Source organism: Tamandua tetradactyla, chromosome 18, assembly GCF_023851605.1.
Source record: "Tamandua tetradactyla isolate mTamTet1 chromosome 18, mTamTet1.pri, whole genome shotgun sequence".
In the NCBI taxonomy this organism is placed as follows: domain Eukaryota; kingdom Metazoa; phylum Chordata; class Mammalia; order Pilosa; family Myrmecophagidae; genus Tamandua; species Tamandua tetradactyla.
In genome coordinates, this window is record NC_135344.1 from 38,414,028 (window position 1) to 38,431,726 (window position 17,699).

A 17,699-nucleotide genomic window follows, 5' to 3' on the forward strand; every position below is an offset into this window, starting at 1 on the left:
ATCTACGAGGAAATGCATATAAAAAACCCAAACACATTCAGGCTCAGGACTCGAATGGCAAGAAAGCTGAGAACCCTGTCTGCTAAAGAATGCTGAATGGATAAGGTGGGTGGCTAGTTAATCTTACCAAAAATAAATAAATAAGAGTAAATAGTACGAAAAAATGAGGCATTTTCCAAACCTGCCTGTGGGCAAGAATCAACAGTGGTGTCTGCTGAATTCACAGCTCCCCAGGCCTCTCTCCTGCAAGTCTGAGGTTGTGGTTCTGGGCTAGGGCCCAGGACTCTGCATTTGATTCAGGTAGTCCTGGAGATCTTTACTTCAGCCAAGTTTGGTAAACTCTGCAACTGAAAGGTTTCCACTGGAAGTGGGTTCAAATTGCAAGGTTTGTCCCACCCTGGGACGGGTGCAACTGCTTTTCAACTCTGCAGAGATCAGCATGAGCTCAACTGTACAGGGAAGGGCAGGAGAGGGCTCAGAGATTAAGCCCGAGGAATGCATCTAGCTTTCTCTTGTTAGAGGGAAAAAAATGAGGCGGGAGAGGACTTTTCCTTTTATAAATGCTTTTTATTGCCAAATTGGTGCCTTTTGCCATTAGAGCTAAAACAATTGCTGATTATAAATCAGAGTCTAAAATGACAAGAAAATACTGAATTTGCCTGAAAACCCAGCTTTTAAAGCTACCCATAAACACTACAAACTGCAAGCATTTGGTGCCTCCTTCTTTTAGCGTGGGCCTCATCTGAAAGAAGCCTCCAGGTCTCAGCAAGGGCAAGTTGGCAGAGTGAGGATGGGGAGAGGGCTTAGGAGGCAGGGCTCATGGCAGAGGCTCGGCTGGGATCTGTCCCCACCCCTGGGGTGCTGCAGGAGCACGCTCATGTCCTGCTCATGCCACCCACAGTGACACCTCTGGTGGGGCAGATACATAGGCCCCGAATCAGCTGTGCTACTGCCTTGGGAACCTATTTAATCAGTACCCCGAACCCTCTCTAGAGACCTCTTGTTGACAGATCCATAGCACTGGCCACTTGTGAATTATCTTACATTTTTCTTCTGAGAGGCAGTGCTGAATAATTGTTAGGGACACAGACTCTTAAGCCAAGCTGCCTGGGTTCAAATCTCAGCTGAAGCCAAATCTTACTAGCTGTGTGACCCTGAACAAGTTGTTTAACCAGTCTGTGCCCATGTTTCCTTAGTTGTCAAGTGGGGATAGTAATACATCTCATATAAGTTGAGAGGCAAATTGGGTTTGTTTATCTATGTAAAGTACTTGGAGCATGGCCTGGCCCACAGTCAGGGCTACTGTAGTGCTTGTTGTACAGTCGAAAATCTAAAGGGCAGGCTCAGGGACTATAAGCATTAAGTTTAAATCTCAGCTCTGCCTCGTACTACCTGTATATCCCTGGACGTGCTACTTACCTTCTTTGCTTTAAAAATGGGGAAAATGATAGGACGTACTTGACCAGTTTGTTCTAAGAATTAAATAGGACAATGTTGATAAAAATGTTGTCACAGAACACATAGTAGATATTCAACAAATGTCAGTTATTACTATGTTCATAATTTTTATCATTAATGATTGGTATCATGACCCATCAGAAATGCCCATTCCCTGGTATGGATAAGGGAACACTGTCTAGTCATCCCCCTACCCTTTTAGGTAAGACTCTAGCTCAAATTCCTGATGCATGATGCCAGGTCTGGGAGGAGGTCTCAGATGACCAGAGTGACATAGCTAGTGTGAAGGAGAATCCAGCCCCCGAGTGATTCTGCTTACTGCCACATTCTGATCAAATAAACTCATTGGCCATAAGTCTATGGTGTTACTTTGGGTCAAGTGACTTGGCCTCGGTTTTCTCAGCTGTACTTGGTATCTTCCAAGTACTTACATCTCATTGTAAATCAATTGTCCTGAAGCTGCAAGTTAGACACACATTCTCCCCCTTGTCGTGGACTGACATGATTTAGCTTAATAAGGCTCTTCCTGCTTTAAAACATGGACAGCAAGACACTGTACAGAATTCTTCCTGGGATGCTTTGGGGTGAGGGTGCTCACATACAGTCATGGAAGCAAAATGTACCGTATATTTACAATGACAAGTGCTGGAGTCTGTGGGCAGCTGGTGTCATTGGTGACAGGGAAGTTTGGATGTGGGCTGGAAAAGCACAGCTTCCTCCATTCGGACAGTTCCTGATGCATCTGCATCTATTCATCTTAGAATCCTTCATTAAACAAACATACACTGGGTATGCAATCCAGGACAAGGCATGGTGCTCTCACAACTTCATGAAATCTTAGAGGATATTGGGGATCCTTTTCTCCTTCTGCAGATGAGGAGACCATATCTTGCAAAATCTAATCAATTGCTTAGACTCACACAGATCATCAGGCCAGAAGTTAGTCCCCAGTCTCCTGACTCCTATCTCAAACTGCTCTTTCTACTTTTCCTATCAAGGCCTCCTGCTGTCAGGGGAGGATGGGAAAGGCACCATACTGGAACTCTCCAGTCTGACATCACTCTCTGGCCACACTGCAAACCCATGTACTTGGCTGGTTCCTCTTCACCTGCGAGAACTTGCCTAATAGCTTGCATTTATGAAGCTATCTCCAAGGTGAGGGAAACTTGAAGCTTCTGCCTCAGCCTCATTGCTGGACTATCTCTTTCAGAATCCATCTGATTTTCCACCAGCTCCTTGATAACTCCTTGATCATGACTATTCATTCCTCTTGCTACTTCCCAGACACCCGCCTCCTCCAGAACTGCAATGGCAGCAGTCCACGCAGACTGGACCTCCTGCCTCGGCTGACTGGATAACCTTAGGCCACACTCCCCAGTACTGTTTTTCAGCAATTCCCTGCATCCAAGAAGAGACGGGATGTGAGAGCTGGGAGAGCCCCTTAGAGACCACCTCCTTGTTTTACAAAGAGGCCACTGCCTCCCAGAGAGGGGAAGCACCTTGCTGGTACTTCTTGATGATGTGGTATTAACTGGCAGGAAAAAAAAAAAAGTGCAATGAAAAACTTTCTTCTATGGATGCTTTAGATGTGGATGCTTTAGATGTGGTAGGTCTTTTTCTCTCAGCTTTTGCTGATTGTGCACGAAGGTTTGAGGCTTTTAAAGACAAAGGCACATCCCATTTGTTGCAGCAGGTCAACAGAAATACTCCCACTGTAACACCTACGTTGAGACTGCTGTCTTAGCCTAGACTCTCTCATTCTAACACCCACAACAATTCCTCATTTCCTACATAAGGATCTTAATTTTATTTTCTCTTTATTCAGTTAATCTGGTGCTTAGGTTTTGTTCATCCCTTAACCAGTGGTATGGCCTTGGGCAAGGAGCCTAGCCTCTCTCGGTATCAGTCAATCTTTCCTTTTGTGATAGAGGAGTGTTCACCCCAGGTCTGCCTGACTTTCCAGGTTACCATGAGAATCCAATGGATGTGAAACATTTTGAAAATTATAAAGCACTATACAAATGCAGTCATTGCTTTTGGTTGTTATTAACATGGTGGAGAATTCTTCTGACAATTTGGAGATGCCAAGGATGCTGAATATATTCCCTGCAAAATCAGCATAAAGTGTAGAGATAATTTTGGTTAAGCTTTACTGAAATTTAAAAAGCATATTGGGTGGGTCACAGTGGCTCAGTGGCAGAATTCTTGCCTGCCATGCCAGAAACCCAGATTTGATTCCCAGTGCCTGCCCATGCAAAAAAAAAAAAAAGGCATATTATTTCTGTAGACTTTCTAGGGATGCCTGAACCCCCCCCCCCCCCCTCGCCCCATCTATCCCTCTCTCAGCTAAAGGGAGGCAGGTAGAAGGGGAAAGGTAGGGGACAGAAAACAAAAACATCAGCCCTCTCCATCCTGGCAATAAACTTCCAGCTCCAAAAGCAGGTTTTATTTAGTGTGTTATAAAAACAGTCATTTCTCCCATCATAAAAGGAACCTGACTACCTGGCCTCGTTTTTCTGCAGTGAGTCTGCGGACTGAGCAGTTCCCAGCTCAGGAGCAGGCCACAGCCTGCCCTCTCCTCTTCAACCCCACTCCTTCTCCCTCATGGCCCTGGATTTATACTGGGAAATGAAAGGTGATTTTTAAGTATTTTATTATGTGTGAATTTACAGGGAAACAATGTATTCAGGTTGAGATGCAACTAAGATTTAAATGCCCCTCTGCTTTATGGTTACTGCCTTATGAGTATATCCCAGACAGCTTGGGTTCTGTGGTTTAAAAAAAAAAAAATCCAGGTGAGATTGTAATAATTTTACCAACCATTAAACAGGCCTTGGAACGTTTAGGTCATACTGGTGAAACAAAAAACTCATAGAGGCTCATGGAGGCAAAGGAGCATGGGCTGGGACATGGAGTGGGGTTTCTTAAGCAGGACAAACATCTCAATGTGCTGTCCTGCTCTCCTCTCCCCAGCCTTGGGAGATGACTGTGGTCCCCTGAATCACCTGGGAACACATTTGATGCCATGCAAGAAGTCATTTACTAAAGTGGCACCTAAATGAATTAACACCCTGGGGGTGGGGGTGGGGGGTGAGTAACAGACTTTGGGATTCCATTTCCTCACCAAATAATCAGGGGAACTGGCAATGAGACCTCCCTAGTGTCTGTAGTGTATTTCCAGGTTTCTTTTGAATGAATCCATATCCTTCTAAGCTGGCAAAGTTGGCTCCTGGAATGTTAGGGTACCTCAAGGTTCAGTGGGCACTGTGGAAAGTGGAAGTTGGGGACTCTAGAAAGTAGGGCGTTTGGGTCTCAGCTTCCTCATCCATTAAACAAAATGGTGAGTGTGATGTCAGATACTCAAGCCCCTCTCAGCTCCATGACTGTAAATTCTAACATTTAAGTAATCTTAACTTACGATTAAAGATGGAGGAGGAACCTCATTCTTGAAAGCCCTAACATGAACTGAGGTCATTTTTGTCCTCCAGCCAGCCTTTTCTCATAGGGCTCACTAAGCCTTAGGCTGTGGATGGCATTTGACTCCCTGACCACAAAGCCTATGTATCAGTGGGAGGACAGAGTGGCAGGAGCCTGAGGAACCAGAAGCACAGAGGTGCCTAACTCACAGCCTGCATCAATTATTAACTAGAAGGCTGGTGCCCTCTTAGTGCAAGTTGAAAGGAGGTCACAGTCTCAAGGGGCCAACAAATACAAGTGGGCCATCCTGACGTTTTCCTATTTGTACCTATCTACAGCTAAGTAAAAAGCAGGCTCAGGGACTTCTTGAAAAGCGGAACATTTGGCAGGGGGAGGAGAAAAGGACTAGAGAGCATGATTCCCTGGAAGTTACATTGAGTCTACAAATGCATCCCAATTCCTTACTCTCTTAACCCTCAAACCACCACCACCCTGGCTCATTTCCTTAAAGGCATTAGTCTCCTATGTCTTCTAGATTACATTAGCTTCTTCAGGAAGCATTAAGACACCAAGGAGAGGCATATTATGGAAGTTATGAGTTTTAGCTTGCTGAGTATCAAATCTCTGGCCGATCAGAAAAAAGATCGAGGATTCAATCTCTTCCATAGATGGGAGAAGATGACCTTATTAAGATAATTGTTTAGTGCTTAATACTGAGGGCTCTGTACAACAGTGTGTGGGACAGTTAACTTTAGCAGCTTCCACCCCAAAATATGGTAACCCTGACCTGTAAACTGGCTCACAAAGACATGCCTGTGACCATAGAGGTAGTTAATTTGATGAGCATGGCTGGCTTAGGGCAAATGTATCCCAAGTAAATGGCCAAACAACTGTGTAAAGACTCAGTAGCACCAGGAGACCTGAATGCTGGGCCAGAGTGCAATGATAACTCTTTGGGTAGTCTTGGCCACTCCATGTAATCTCCTGACATCACTTTGTCCATCAGTTAATCAAGGCTACTGTCTCCCACCTACAAAGTGCTCAGCCACACTTTTCATGAGGAAAGGAGTTATTCACACAAATGGCATTGAGCTCAAATTTACACTTTTTGTGCAGGGGAAGTTACAGGCCCTTCTGATGCCCAAAGGTTCATACTCTTTGACCTTCAGTTGATTTTACTTCTCTGTATGTTTTCTTGAATAAAACAACATGGTCAGATGAGATGCTCTCTAAAGATGACCTCGGAAATCTATAGCACCACAACACCATGACTCCTCGCTACTTACTAGCCAACGTGGCAGCTGGACTATGGCAGGTAGGCAAGTGGCTCTTTTCCAGATCAGGATAATCCACGTTTTGAGGCTCAACCTGTGGAATCCTTGAGCTCTGGGTCAATTACCACAAAGAGGGGTTTCTTGACACTTTTCTTCTCATCATTTGGAGGCTAGAGTGGTCTCTGGTAAGTGCATATCCTACTGCTTCTGCTCTTCTAACATTTTACAACCCACAGCATCTTAAATTAGAACATGTGCCACATAATTGGATGTCTTTGCCTTATTGATGCTGTGCCCCTTTAGCTTGAAAGGAGACTCTTCACCCAGGGATGAGAGCATAGCAGTGCTGTGCTATGCACTAGGGTTCATTTTAGCAAGGCAAGGGAAACACCATCATTAAAAAAGGGGACTTTGTCCTTTCAACATTGGCTCTGAAGAACTGGAAGAAAGATATTTTTAACTGGGAGACACAAAGCTAAGATTCTAACCCCAGTGACTTGGGGGAGGGGAGGGACAGATAATTACCCTAGCTCTTTATAAAAGTCATTTGGAACATCCACACTTTATATTCCAACAATGGCTGTAACTCACACATTATCACTTGATGTAGCAGGAAACAACTTTCTTCTGAGGACCACCTGGAGGTTCATGGAGGAGGCGGGTATGCATTTCATTAGTAAGTCCTTCACTGTGGTGGTTCTGCAGATGCAGGCCCTTGCTTGGACTCTATGATTACTCCATGCATATGGATTAGGGCAAGCCACTTACCAAAGTCTTTGTAATTCTATTTTCCCACATATAAAGTGGGTATAAGAATACTTAAACACAAGGTTATAGTGAGGAAGATATGAGGTACCCAGAGAGTGAGCTGATATTTTCCTTTTTACATCTCTTTATGTGCTCTTTACTATATAATCTATAAATGCTTGGACAACAAGGAGAACCCTTGAGCCTCTTTATTTTGTTCATGTATAGCAAAGTAATGGAAATAGAATGTTTGAGTCTCTCTTTTGCTTGTAAGTCTTTTGTGGCCATTCTTTGGCTCCTGAATTGAGTTCAAGTTCCTCAACCTGGTCAATTGATCCTTTCAAACTGATGTCTTGAAACATGTACCTAACCACCAAGCTTATTAGACTACCTAGCATCACTGAGGACCCTTGGACTCTGGAACACGAGTCACATGGTCACTTTACCCTGGAAAGCCAGTCTCGATTAACCCTTTGCTTGCTTTGTTTCCATCTGGCCAGGGCCAGCTCAAATGCCACCTCCTTCATAAAGTCTAACACCGCCATTTACCCCACCATGCCCTGGGTTCCTAAGATATTTATTCTATGCATCCTGCAGGGCTTATCACAGCCAGCCTTATAGTCCAGTTACTTGTTACTCTTATTCCTCCTGGACTGTAAACCTGCAATGACATAGTGATGACACCTGCACTGACCATGATGATAAAAATGTAAAGGCATTTTCAGAAGTTGTTAAGTGCTCTTGAGAGCAAAGTGTTGTTGTTCTTTTGATTATGGGCACCCTTCCCCCCAAATACTAACCTGAGTTTGGAGTGCTCCATGCTACCTTCTGTGTGCCTTCAGCCCTTCCAACCTGCTGCTGCCGGAACCTCAACCCAGTCCCATAAGGCAGGAGAGCTGGGTTCAGAGGAGTTTAGCTCTTAATACCCACTGGTCAGTGGTTCTGGGGACCTCTAAACTATTAATATAAGAGTTCAGCTACCATAGACTTCTAATAAGTATTTGTAAGTTTTACTAGCTAGCCTCATACCTCAGTTTGTTAGGGCTGCCATAACAAATTACCACAAACTGTGTGGCTTAAATAACAGAATTTTTTTTTTTTTTTTTTTTTTTTTTTTTTGCATGGGCAGGCACTGGGAATTGAACCCGGGTCTCTGGCATGGCAGGTGAGAACTCTGCCACTGAGCCACCATCGTCCACCCATTAAATAACAGAAATTTACTGTCTCAGTTTTGGAGGCTGGAATTCTGAATCAAGGTGCCAGCAGGGCCCACCTTCCTCTGACTCTGCAGAGTTCTGGCAGTGGCTTGCTGGCAGGCCACAGTAATACCAAACCTCTGCCTCCGTCATATGGCAGGCTTTTCTCTCTATCAGTCTCTGTGTCCAAATTTCCTCTCCTTCCAAGGAAACCAGCCATCTTGGATTAGGAAAACCTCTAAACCAGGTGGGCGTCATTAACTAGCAACATCTTCAAAGATCCTATCTCCAAATAAGGTCACATTCAGGAGAGGGTGGTTAGGACTCGGACATATCTTTTGGGAGGGAACACAATTCAATCCACAATCTCTGGGAATGTAACCATCATTTATTGTACTGTAGGTAGGGTCTTCACAACTGACCTGTCAGTAGACTTTAAGAATTACAACCATTTATAAATCATTTATTATGAGAAAAAAAAATTATAGAATTTGAGAATCAAAGGACCTCAGATGAGATAAAAAAAATAAAGAAAATGAAAACTTGAATGGTCACCCAGCTAGTTAATGAAACCCAGGCCTCAGACATCTTATTTCAGCTCTATTTCCAAGATCCTATGTCCCTGTTATTACTACCAACATTTTCGTAGGTATAAGAACAAAAGGAGAAATTAAAGAACAATTAGAAGACAAGTAGTCATTTGCAAAAACCTAAGGTGACTGTAGTGGGAAGTAATTTCTGACTAATCCACTGTAGTATTCCTGAGATATAAGTTCTGAGCAAGCTGGAGTGGTGGCGCTTTCCAGAGAATCCCAGCAAATGCCTCTAACACACGTGAGAAGGATCATCATGGCCAGTCCTGGCAAGGGTGCAGACCACAGCTGACAACCACTGACAGTTAATAGCCAACCATATGATGATAAATAAGCACAGACTTATTTTTTTAAAACCACTGGACTTCTGCTATGTTCCCTTTCTCTAAGCTGCATTTGATCTCATCATTCCTTGCAGGATTCTCTCTGTCCTGTTAGGCTTAGCCAAATTTGAATGTTTTTTAAGCCCCAACTCAAGCCCATCTTCTCTGCTAAATATTCTTATACTCATTCACTCATTTGACAAGTATTTATTAAACACCTTCTAGGTTGAGACCCCATTCTAGGATTTAGAGATGAGTAGTGAACAAAACAGCTTCCCTGCCCTCATGAAACTTATACTCTAGTAGGGAGAAGGAATACAGGAAAATAAAAACTTATGTGTGTGTGTGTGTGTGTGCACATATGATACACACATAAATACCTGTGTGTGTGTGTGTCTTTCAAATGCATTACCTACTAAGAAGGAAATAAAACAGGATGTGGGGACAAAGTTTAAAGATGAGGGGATTATTTTGACCTAGAGAAAGGGATGGCCTTTCATTTCACTCTTACTTCTCTGAACAACTAATACATGTAGAATCAGAACCCTATGGTTTATTAAGCCCTTAGTTCTCTTAGGGTGTTATTTAAAAAATTTTATTCAAGCAATATTTATGGAGCACGAACTATTAAGTATTTAACAAGCATCTAGCCTGTAGGCTTGATGATGGGCAGACAGTGGAGAACAAAATAGACGTGGCTCTGGTCTAGCACAGGGCAGGCATCATTAACCACACGGAGATGAAAAGGGGCACTGACACAAGCTACACCAGCTACTCCGCTTCTTTATCTCCAAAGCATGGCTGGCACATATCAGGCCCTGGGGGAAATTGCCTATTGATAGTTGACATAATATCAGCTAATTGCTCCAGGAAAAGTGAAGTTTCCACTAAGATTCTGCTGAGGCCATTTCTGTGATTTGGCTCAGTAGCAGTGCACTGAACGTAATGTATCAGGTTTAAAGTTGATAACTAGAACGCAAACTTTCCCACGTCCATACCTTATTATATTAGTCAAATGTTTTTGTATATATCTTTTTTCTTTTTTTTTTTTTTTAATTTTAACTAATCTGTAAATTAGGTAGGGCTGAAGAAAATGGCCAGAACTAGGTTGGTTTACATTTGGACAGAGCTTCTCAGGCTATTTGGCCCAACCTTTTATCCTCAACTCGGTTCCACGCCTCAGCCTCAGCCCTTCTGAGCAACTGCACACTATCCTTGCTTCACCATCTCTAAAGATGAGGAAATCCTGGCTTTTGAAGCAATCTCTTCTCCTTGAATAACCCACCTCAGGCCATGGGTAAGGGAGTCTTTTATGGAGAAAGGCCTGGCCTGGGGAAGCTGAGTTCCAGGACACACCAGCTGAGCTTGGGCCATTCATCGTTGGTCCAAGGTACTGACTTCGCCCAGTCAAACCTGTCCCTCAAGTACATGTCCCTAGGAAGCAGAAAAAGGATGCAAGGGCCAAATTCAAAGGTAAACATAGATTTTGCATAGGTACAGCTTGTCTCATGGATTCTTATTTTTAAGTAGATTGTGTGTGAGGGTACATTTAATCAAATTCTCTGACAATTGTTTATGAAGAAGAAAATATGGATGGCTCAGCAGCACTAGAAAGAGTTGGGCTTTCAAACATCTAATCAACTTTACTAAGTCCTCCCAAAACACAGTGAGGGCAGAATACTCCAGGCAGGCCACGTAAGAGTGTGTGGATACCATGAGGCTTCCTAGGAGAAACCCACGTCCACTGCAGTACGTGTGACACGCTCAGATTTGCTTTGCCTCTTCTACTTGTTCCTTCTAACCTGGCTCCATGGAGGCTTGGAAGTGGTGCTGAGTGATGGAATCATTGCTTCCCTGAAGCGCGGTAGCTGAGTCCTCACATGCACTGGCTTTGAGTACAGAGATTGAGACCTTGGAGATTTGCGGCACCTCACAGACTCTGTTATACGAGGCAGACACTGGCAGTCTTGGGGGTAAGCTAGAGAGAGTGGGGAGTGTTGGGAGACTTAGAAATCCTTGAAGCTAGGAGTCACAGCCCCAACCCTTCTAATGGGGGTGCACTGGGAGTAGAATCTGAGCATTGAACCACATGCACATAAACATGGATGAGGAACACAGAGGGATAGAAGACACCTCACACATTATCTGGACTAAAGGGCCACAAAGTTGGACAGACACTCAGATACCAATTGGCCCTTTCCTTTAAAAAATTTTTTTTAAGCTTTGTAACCCTCAGTTCAAATGCAATCTTAGCTGGAGCATAAACAATTAACGAAGGTAAAAACTGAGCTGCTCTGAGATCAGAACATTCCCAATTATACTGTACCAAACCACCTCTTCCCCCGCAATGACCCCAGACTGAGGCCTATAGAGCATTTAGGGACTCACAGGACAGTTAAAAATGGCCTTTTGTTTTATAACTAAAGAAACTGAGGTCCAGAGAGAAGTGAGTTTGCCAACTCACTACCAGCAAGACTGGCTGGCAGGTCTCCTGGTCCTAGCAACGTCTTTAGGTGGATGTCCTTCCATGGACATCATCTCACAGGGACAGTCAGGAGTTTCTCTGGAAAATAGGGACCCCGCCTAGCCATCATATTTACTTTCTTTCTCTGGTAGGATTCCTTAGAGCCAATTATGTGGGCATGCTGTAGTCCATGAATTGGCAAGCTGACCAGCAGCCATGTGCTGTGGAGGTCTAGAAAGCTGAAAGAGCAGCTCATTTGGTAAGTACATGTCACAGGGCCTGGCTGGGGGTTGGAGGTAGGGTCTCCACTTCCCAGATCAGTTTCACACACACTAGCTCTCAATTCCCTCCCAAAACCTCTGGAAAGTTCAAAAGGGAGGGAATTATTTCATATTTTATACTTGAAGAAACTACAGCATAAAAAGAGTTCAAATGACTTAACTGAGGTTGAAAGACTGAATAGCAAAGTTGGGAGTTAAATATAGATTTCCTGACATAGTTTAGGATTATTATAACCTCATTATACTGACTGCTCTGAAAATATGCTCTCCACGCCTGGGCTGGTTCTTGGACACTTTACCCAGTATTCTCCAAACAGGGCTACATCAATGCATGCTTCATTTGCAGATACGAGGGGGTGTCTCAGTCTAAGTTCCCATTGTGACCTGGACTGTAATAATATTTACACAAAATTTGATTAGGAAATTTGAGGGGTTGAAAATAACATACATATTTGTGAAATGAAAGAAATAATGAAGGACAGAAATATTAGTGGATTTTCTTTCTGAGAAACTCCAAGGAAAGTTTCATTGCTGAATGAGCGCTCTTGGTCAAATTCCAGTGAACCTGCTCTGGTCCAGAAATTGGAAAAAGAACAGCTGGGTGGACTGAGAACGGCATCAATAAGGGGGGTGACTGGTAAGGAAAAGGGGATGGTTGAGAGAAACTTCTTGGAATCTTAGGTTTAGATTTTGACTGACATTACTAGCTGTATGATATGAAACTACTTTCATTGTTTCATGAAAAGAAAGCATCTACTTTTTTGCTCTGGCTTCCTCATCTGCAAAACGAGGATCATAATAGCCTTTCCATGAAGACATATGCCATGGCTTTCAGTAAACAGTAGTGGGTACCGTGGCCCATCCATTCCTCTGTTCTTTCTTCTGCTTCAAACATGTTCTGCTTATGTGAAGTCCAGGTCTGGTGTCAGTATGAAGCCATCTCTGAATTCTTTATGGTCCAACCATCACCCTCCCCCTATACCTGACATCTCAATGCTACGAGTAATCAAAACCGCACATATGAGCACTAAATGATTTATGATTTTATATCTTCTTTCTTCTAAACAATCCTCCAAGCCTCTTAAAGACTGGGATCTGTCTACTTTTAAATTCTTTTGGCATTTAGTATATGCCTGGGCACACCGATTGTGCCTGACACAAAATTACTAATTGACTCTCTGATTAGGGAAATGCCTTCTAATTCCTCTACTTGATACTAACGTCCCTTTCCTGCAAAAGAAAAAAAAAAAGGTTTATAATGCTTTCTTGAGACCCCAAATGAAATGCCATCTGTCTGTGGGGATTGGTCTACGGGAACATTTCTGACATCAGAAGAACCGCTTGGAAAGCTGTCATACCAGAATACAGTGCAGTGAGGAGAACAAAGTAGGAAGAGGGTTCCTGTCATTTCTCCTGGGAGACTCCTATATATCAGGGATCCTTGATTGTCAACTTGGGGATTCAGTAGACAACGTTTCTTCATCATGGATCTCCACAATGACATCAGTCATAACCGGAGCCATTTACTTAGTAAATTTTAGTATTTTTTAAATGGACTCCTTTAAGGGTCTGTGATAGAACTACCATAGGCCTTGATTCAGAGGATGAGCACTCACCCTGGGAGCTAGGCACCTTTTCTCAGAACATGGGTCTCAGTGGAGTCTTTAGGTAAAAACACTCAGGAGAAAGCTTACTGGTGAGAGCAATCGTCAGTGAGTCATAGATTCAAGTCCTTCTGTAACCAAATTACTTCATCTAAAATGTGAGGTGGTTAGTCAAGATGAACTTTAAAGCTCTTTCCAGATAGTAATGTTCTAATAATTTTACCTCAGCCCCAGACCTGTCCTAATCAGTAGCATCTGACTGCATCCACCCTTCTCCCTCCTTATCACTTCCCACCATCATTTGATCACATAGAGCCTGGGAAGAAATTTCTTCTCTTTTATTTGAACCTAGAAAGTGATGGTCACTCAAAGAGTAAAGCGAACGCCAGAGCTACTCATTTACTCTAGGCCTTTGCCTGTCATAGAGAAGCTGTGTCCTTGACCCCCGCCAAGGAAAAACAAGCAAAACTAAAAATCAAACCTCAAACCTTGCATATTGAAATGGCAAAACAAAATATGATGCATGGTTTCCTCAATCACTCAGGTGTAGTCTGTCTAGCTTAAGAACCGAGTATTTCCTATAGGGCAGGACCTTGCCTCATCAGTCAAGTTCTGTCCTGGTCCAGTGTGTTAGTAATCAGCCTCTAATGGTGATGGCCATGTTTTGAACGATGAATATTCCCTACCCAAGTAACACTGCAGTTTGCCTTGAGTTGGCATTTGTGTGAAGCACATACAAGGAGCAAAAGGAAACCACATATTAGGAACATGAAAGAAAAGCATGTCTTGGGCTGGGGTAGAAGAGATGAGGGTGGCTTCTGCAGCTCCAGATGGTTCATATGGAGCTTAGGGTCTGTCCTTCATCTAAGTACAAAAGCTGTAGAGAGTGAAAGGCCAGGTCTGGGCAGCAGTCCTGAGCCCTGTATATTTCAGCTCACCAGAAGAGCAAGCAATTCCTGTATTGCAAAAGGCTGAGAAAGGGGTGGAGGGAGGGTGGAAACAGAAAACAGACAGACAAAACCAAACCTCCTAAGTAACTAAATATGGAATGGACTCAGCCATAGTGTGGCATCATCGTGACCTTTAGACATCTGGCTGGGTCACCCTGGGCCACACAAAGATGTCTGAGAAGAGTATTCTAATAAGCCAACACATGCAGTTCTGAGTGGCCCAAGTCAGAGACACGCACTCCACTCACAATTCTGACAGTGCTGTGAGGCACTGATTTGGACATGTAGGGGTAGCTGGCATGAGTCCATTATCTAGACTCAGACCTGACTGTAGACAGGGAAATCCCTTTTCTTCCCACTCTAGCCCATTCCCAGAAACTCTCCTGCTTTCCACACCTTTCCTTCTTAACATGTTCAAGTTGTATCCATCTCTCGGTTCCACCCATTGTTAGTCTCAGTCTCCCAGGAACCTGACTATTAGGGATTAAATGTGTCCCCCCAAAAAAGATACATTAAAGTCTTAACTCCTACTCCCTCAGAATGTGAGTTTATTTGAAAATAGGGTCATAGCTCATGTAATTAGTTAAGGTGAAACGAGGTCATATTGGAATACAATAGGCCCTTAATCCAACTTGATTGGTGTCCTTGTAAAAGGAGAAGAGACACAGAGAATGAGGAGAAGGCCAAGTGAAGATGGGGGCAGAGACTGGAGTTATGTAGTTACAAGTCATGGAATGCCAAGGATTACTGGCCACCACAAGAAGCAAGGAAGAGGAAAAGAAGGATCATCCCCTGGAGCCATCAGAGACAGCATGGACCTGTAATGCTTTGGTTTCAGACTTCCGCCTTCCAGAACTGTGCAAAAATTAATTTCTGATGTTTTGAGCCACCCAGTTTGTCGTACTTTGTTACGACAACCCTAGAAAATGGATTAATTGACCCTGCATGCTTTGCACACTTCTCTCTTTTCTCAGGACTCCCACAGCCCCCCACAACTGAATCAGACAGTTTATTACTTGGGTCAAACCATGAGGCAAACTTGAGACTAGAAACCTGCTTTAAGGATAGAAGAGGAGAAAGAGAAAAAAAGACACTGTCCGATGGCATGGTGAAGCTACCTCAGCAACCCCGGACTACTTATTTTTGGACATATTTAATGAAGAGGAAACTCCACTTTGATCTTGTTTGAGGCTTGCTATATGGCTCTTCTATTTAGCTGAACTTAACCTTCATTGATATAGAAGCTCACTAACTTACATTATTGAGGAAGATTCTGTCACTGACCTGCTAAATTCAGGCTGGCTCTGTCCGAAAGCAGAGTCTCAGTGTGCTTAACAGTGGTAGGGATCCTGTGTGTAATATATTATTATTCTTCCTCAATGTTCATCTCCCTTGCTCCCGAACTCTTGGAATCTGTGGTCTAAAGGCTGAAGTCTGTGGAAGCCTCTTGCTTTTTGCATACTGACAGGGAAGTGGAGGGACAGGGCTGGGTCTCACTGGGAAGGCACAGATACCACCTGCCCTCATTGCATCCTTAATTGTCCTCATTGCACTTTAGGTTTCTTTGAGAGAAAAGGAGGTATAACCAAGAGAGGAGGTGGAAGGAAGGAGAGGGAGTGGAAAATATTGTGAGTGACTGAGAACAATGAGCTTGTACAGGGGAAAGGAGTGAATGTCCTCTGAACATAGAGTATACTGTAAAGAAGAATTACCTTAGAAATCTGTATACAGATGTGCCCAGTAATTAAAAAGAAACAAAGCAGGCTTCTGGAAGGAGGGAAATTTGTGACATACATTTCACAACTTATATGCTCCCTGCTTCCACAATTCAAGGAAATATCATCGTTACTTGGATAATATGACCTCAGGTTCTGGGGGAAGCAGGTAATCTTTGCATCTCCACAAACAGCTATTGAGAATTCCCTTTGTGCCATAAACATGGTCCCTGTCCTTCAAAAACTTAAATTTAGCAGAGAGTCAAAACTCACATTTATCAAACAACAAGCACATCATCTAGAAAAAAAGTTTTTATGAGTAATCTGCCTGTATACTTCAAAGAGAAGCCCGATTTCATATCCTTCAGAAAAGTTTCCCTCTTCTCACCCCTGCTGGAGGGTCTCACTTCCCTTCCAAAACACTCAGCACACTCTTTATAGCTGTCATATATTAGTCATCATCTGTTGCCTCTAAGTTTGTGCATTTATGTGTATATGTATATGTACATACGTGCACACAGCTTCTCTCTTCCACTACTGTGAAGGTTCTTTAAGAATAAGGATTGTTTTAATTATTTGAGCCTCTTCCATGGTGTCTGTCCCTGTCCCTGTCTCTGGCACATAATTAAGCACTGGTAAATACTGTTTGGGTGTCCATTACAGAACAAATATGGGAATATATGCTGAGTAGTATATAGCAAACCTTTTATGAGGAAGAAATTCATTGAAGGGCTCAGAGATCCTCCATGGGTAAGATCTTACAGCGCTGGCAGAATTTAAACAGGTGACGTGGAGTGGGGAGAGCACAGAGTGTGCAATCTCTCCCACACCTTTGATGAGATGATGCTCAACCTTCTCTGAGTTAAACCAGGGCAACTGCCTTTAGCCATCATGGCAGTGAAGCTCTTTGAGTCTCTTCATTGTCGAAAGAGAGGCTGAGAGAGGGCTAGCTTTCAAACAGGAGCTGCATCAACTTGAATGAAGGTCTCCTAGCCTGCTACAAATCAAAACAAAATCTAGATGTTCTCTGGAGATGGGTTACCAGAACAAGTCATGGGGAGTTCAGCTTTCCAGGTTCTAACCTGGGCTCTGCTGAGTCCCTGAAAGCCACTTTTTTCTCCTCAGCAGAGAACATCACTTATAAGATGAGGGCTCAGAGTAATGGATCTGAAAGGGCCCTTTGGGTTCTAAATTCTCTGCTAGCTCTGCCGCCTAAGACAGGTTCCACTTAAGGAGCTGGTAGTATTTCAATAATGGCAGCCTCAATGAGTACAGGCCATGGAAAACAGGGGTGATCCTATAGTCAGAAGTGGCTCTTGTCACAGATGCAAAGTTTCCAGGTGAGGAACTCTCTCACCTCAAATTAGGGCCGGGCCCAGTGGCCGTTTTATTTTTGGATCCTCTCTCTCACTTTCCAAAACAAATCACACTCTTGGACAGCCTTGTGTTACAGAGCAGTCACAAATGCAGGGATGTGAGGAAATCTAAGGGTTATTACTGATACCCAAAATCTTCCTTTCCTTTATCTTTACTAACTCAAGAGTGGCAAGTAAAAATGGTATGGAGTAGATGGAAGGCAGGGAGTGGGAGGTGGCAGCCCAGAGGTGTGTTAACTGAAAACACATAGGAATCAGAGGCCTAGAATTTCCTCTGGGGAGGCACCAGATGAGATCTAAA

At 43.4% G+C, this 17,699-nt stretch overlaps 1 protein-coding gene across 3 annotated transcripts in view; it reads right to left on the reverse strand.

Annotated features, from left to right (window-relative positions):
- SETBP1 (SET binding protein 1) overlaps positions 1-17,699 on the reverse strand; it is a 365,292-nt gene that overhangs the window by 122,182 nt on the left and 225,411 nt on the right. The window lies entirely within an intron of this gene.